The sequence below is a fragment of the Paroedura picta genome, chromosome 6 (genome assembly GCF_049243985.1).
Source record: "Paroedura picta isolate Pp20150507F chromosome 6, Ppicta_v3.0, whole genome shotgun sequence".
NCBI classification, from domain to species: domain Eukaryota; kingdom Metazoa; phylum Chordata; class Lepidosauria; order Squamata; family Gekkonidae; genus Paroedura; species Paroedura picta.
Genome location: NC_135374.1, coordinates 47,236,826 through 47,242,009, shown reverse-complemented (window position 1 = coordinate 47,242,009; position 5,184 = coordinate 47,236,826).

Genomic DNA, 5,184 nt, shown 5'->3' with positions numbered 1-5,184 from the left:
CAGCTTGGAGGACCAATATTCAGCCTGTGCTGGGGCAGCTGCATTGGTTGCCAGTTGCAGCTTGAATCAGGTTAAAGGTTTTGGTGTTAACCTTTAAGGCCATCCATGGCTTGGACCCTACATATCTGTGGGACTGCCTTTTTCCTTGTGAATCCACCTCAGGGCACATCACTCTGTGGGTGTGAATCTGTTGGAGGCCAATTGCCCATGAGAGGTTTTCCTTTCCTGTTCTGTTCCCAAACTGGTGGAATGACCACCCACAAGAGCTGCGGGCCCTGATGGAACTAGCTCAGTTCCACAGGACCTGTAGTATGGAGTTCTGTCAGGTATTTGGTTGAGACCAGAGCAAGGAAGATCTGTGCCCCTCTCAGAGCCAGCCAGTCCATCAGGCTACCCTGTGGTTTACCCTAAGGCATATTTAAGAAGTCTGTAGAACTGCAGATGGTTTTGCTGCTGCCTAGAGTGGTTTTAATGGGGTTCTAAAACTGTTTTAATGGGATTTTATTGTGATATTATCTGCCATAAGCCACTGTGTGGGAGTGGCAAGCTACAAAGTGAAAAATAAATATAAATAAATAAAATCTTCCATTATTTTGAAACTTCAAAAGAAGAGAGGAGATAAAATGATTTTGCAATAATGTCACTGATCTGGCTGATCAAAATGGTATTTGGAGTCTTCAGAATATTTCCAGATAGGAAAACAGGGTAACAGATATGTTTGGGAGAAATCTTACTTTTCTCATAGAATGGGGTCTTGGTAAGCAACTCAGCCAGGGTACTATCTGTACTCACATTTTTTTCTTGCTTTTTATCCTTCCAAATTTTTATCGATTTGAAACTGGATCTTGCAACAGATCTGTAATGTTCCTTTTTTCTGACTCAAAGCAGCTTTTACCAAGATACTGTCTCTGCACTTGAATAAGTGCACCTGAGCCTCCGGGGAGGGCGGTATATAAGTATGATAAATAAATAAATAAATAAATAAATAAATAATTCCAATTGTCAATCTCTCTTTTTCCTGCTTAATGGGGGTGGGGACATACCACTGCCTGTAGCTACCTTTTACTTTCACCTCACTTCCCAGCCAGTTCTGAAGCTAGAAGGGTGTAAGAGGGGGTTGTTTGGAGCTCCAGCTAGCATCACAAGGCAGCAGCCTCATGGCTCGAGATTGCTTTATTTCTTGCCTTTTTTCCCCAGATGGCTCTACAGCCAGAGCAAGCCAGAGGAGGAGGAGGCAGCAGCCTGAGGGCACAAGAGTTTTCTTGTTGATCTTTGTGGCTTTGCAGGCAGAGTGTTAGGGGTGAAGTGCCAATGGAGCACAAGATAGCAGCTTCAGAGTGCACACTGAGGTGCGATTGGGTTCAAAAAAGTTTGGGTTAGGAGAAGGGCGGGAGAAAATCCAAAAAAGCAAGCATCTGCATATGTAAGAGTGGGCTTTTGGAGCACTTTTCTCCAATTGAGTGGGTAATATCCACTCTTGAATAACCCCGGGAAAAGGTAGTGTGACTTGAGAGTCAAGCCAGGACCCTGCAGATGGAATAATAAAACTGATTGACATCAGAATGGAAATCAGATCAGGTATAGATTGCTTTTTTAAATTTGAGATGATATAGGATAAAAAGCCCACTGCAGATAAGACCCAGTGCAAACCAAAATAGTTTGAGCTAAAAACTTCTTTCAAATTGGGAATGATTATTTCTATGTCAGGATGCTAATTTTGCATGGCTATTTTTGCTTTAATATTCTGATTTATTGGTAAGAGCTCTTGTTTATTGGTCCAGTAACCAGATTCATGACAAAGCTGAATTTCTCCATATACTTCACAAATGCCCACTTTCAAGCAATGCCTTCTGCCTATCTTCAGTGCTGTTACAACAAAAAACCCTTAGATCTGCACCTCTGCCCTTGTGCTCTGAATCAGACTGAAGATCTTTATTACTTCCACTGCCCACTATATGATTCCATACATTATAGGCTGCATGAGATCATCCCACATTCCCTTGGAACTTTGGATGACCATATCAGTTTTTTACTGGCAGGCAGAAATTCATTCATTACATTTAAGGTTGTCTCCTTCATGCCATCATTAATCAATCTAAGGAAATGTTTTGTGCATGATATGTCTGTATATCACTCCTTTTATAGTTAGGCTTGCTTTGTATTTTTATAACTGTATTTTTATTTCTGTATTTTACTGCATGTTATTGTTGTTATCGTATCTGTTGTTTGATGTTAAGGCCTGTGGCTATATAAAACTAATAAATCACTACTACTATTTCTCATTAAATATGATGAGATTACTCACAGAATACTCTATATGCTTTTTTGTAGCAAATATAGTAAGAAACTCTGTGTGCAAATCAAAAGAACAAATCTTGGTCCTATAACAGAGAAAGGGGAAAATAAGAACCAAAATGGAGGCAGCTTGTTAACAGTGCCTGACAATCAACTGTGTATCTCTCTTCAATGTTTTAAATTTTCCACTATCCTCTAAATCTGCTTTACCATCAAGAAATATCCCATACATCACTCCTTATTTTCTTCAAAGCCTTCTACCACCGGACTACATTTCCTAAACCATCTATTTCTGTCGATCATCAACATGGGCATCTACACAATATATCGGATCCTGCTGTCGCTACATACAATGAAGATCAGATCAATAAATGATTTCATAAATAGGTAGAAACATAATAGCAATCATAAAATATGTAAGCAGGTGTGCCCTGAAATAGACGTTATGAAACTCACTGCTGAAATTAAATCAAGATTATCTTGAATCATCAAATTGTTTAAAAGTACAAAGACAAAGAAATCAATAATATGCTCATTTAGTGCACTGACTGTTACCAGCACATTTCTTCTATTATTCAATTTTATTTAGTAATGATTCCATATTACAAGGTAACTAGCTATCAAATACAGTATGGCAAATTAACATATTTAATGCTTCATAACTATTAGGAAATAAATCAACTTATTTGTCAAGGTCATACTTATGAATGGAAAATGATCCATATTAATAAAATATTATATTGCTTTTGAAATAGTAATTTAATTTCTCAAATCTGTAGTTTTCACTTGATAGGGATAATCTGTCTTTTTCCAGTGTTAATATGTTGTCTTCAAATATAAAGAACTACCATTTTGAAAACAGAGGAAGAAGAAGTAACTTGAAGGTGAAAACATTTTAGAACAAGAACTTCAGTACAAGTCTGAGCATAAATATCTGAAGTCAATTGTGCACTGTTTACTGTTTTCTTCCCTAATCTTGTATCTCAAAAAAGTACTATCTTGCCATTTTTCCTCAAATTTTTATTTGTAATATTTGACTAAACACTGGTATAGGATAATTACTTTTCTGAATTTCATGGCATGGTTGCTGTGAAGTTATCTAGACAAGTGACTGACATTTGAATTTACTGTGACTAAACTTCTGATTGACATAGTAATTGAACCTCTCATTGGATTACCTCACGGTTTATTTTTTAAGTTCAAATTGGATACAATTTTGAATCTGTGTCTTTGCATACATAGGCAAAACTGTCTCAACTGTTTAAGTGTCCCAAATATATTTACATGTGGTGTGTAGACAGGGGGCCTCTTCTGCATGTTAGTACCTTGAAATGTGTTTGAAGTTTGAATAACAGTACATTCAAAAGGTGATCCCTTAATAAAGATTTTCCTATAAGTGTGCACATTTGAACTTGCTATTCAAGAGGGAAGCTCAAAATATTTAAGACCCTACATGTGTATATTATCTGGGTAACGTGGCAGATTTGGTGCAGCACATGCAGGATACAAAACAACTATCTTTAAGGTAGAATATCTGCAAAGATAGTTGCTTTGCCTGTGTGGAAGATGTGAACACTTAATGAAGAAAGTTATCAACAGGATACATCTAGAAGAGTATCTGATTTCATTTGTTTCTAGATTAGGGGCAAATCAGGCAGTGGATGAAATTATGAAATGAAGATGTTGCAGATTAAAAATAACTATACTATCAGTGCTTTATTTGATAGGATATACTTAGGATGCATGGCAATGAGTAACTGGAAAATGATAATGTACTCCTTATAGTTCTGAAATACTGGCCTGTAAAGTCCAGAAGAATGGGTTAACTCATTGTACAGGCATTCATGTATTATATTCATATGAACAGGTTAGAATCATAGAATTGGAAGGGGCCACACAGGCCATCTGGTCCAACCCCCTGCTCACCGCTGGATCAGCCCTAAGCATCCTAAAGCATCCAAGAAAAGTATGTATCCAACCTTTGCTTGAAGACTGCCAGTGAGGGGGAGCTCACCACCTCCTTAGGCAGCCTATTCCACTGCTGAACTACTTTGACTGTGATTTTTTTTTCCTGATATCTAACCTATATCATTGTATTTGTAGTTTAAACCAGTGGTCCCCAACCACGGGCTGTGAAGGCCCCGGCACTGGGCCGCAGCCCCCCCCCCCGCAGTAAGAAACTTCCCAGGCCGCAAGCAAATCAGTCGCCAAAGCGCATTTGCGGCTGTGCATGGCGCAAATGTGCATGCACGGACCAGCCGCACATGCACGGCTGCCAGATCACCCTCCCCACACACCGGTCTGCAGCCTTGGAAAGGTTGCGGACCACTAGTTTCAACCCATTACTGTGCGTCCTTTCCTCTGCAGCCAACGAAACAGCATCCTGCCCTTCTCTAAGTGACAACCTTTTAATTGCCTTGCAGGGTGGGAGTTCCGGGCTCCAAAAAATACGCTCACACGTGTTGGCATGAAAGGCCACAACTTTATTCAAATCCACCCCAGCGAGGGTTGGCATGGCAGAGGATTAGGAACCGGAGCAGTCAGCCGACTGCCTCTTTTTCCTGGGCAATGGCTTACCCTTCCCACCTGTTCCCGTCCGGGAATGCAGGTTCCCTAAGCCATTGCCCCTCGCTATCAGGGAAGTGTGCCACCCTGGATACCGGAGGAGGCGCAAACCTCTTCAGCATCCTACCAGGGCCACCTGGCTCTGTGAAGATCCGTACCAAGCCCAGCCAGGCTTGGCACCCGCTCACATCCCGCCACCTCTTTAAGGAGGCCCCTTTCCAAGGGAGTGGGCCACGCAGGGCGTACTCCCCCCAAAACCGGCTCCGTCCTCTGCCAACCCACCACCAGAATGATGGAAGCCTCCATCATTCCCGCCAACCCTCT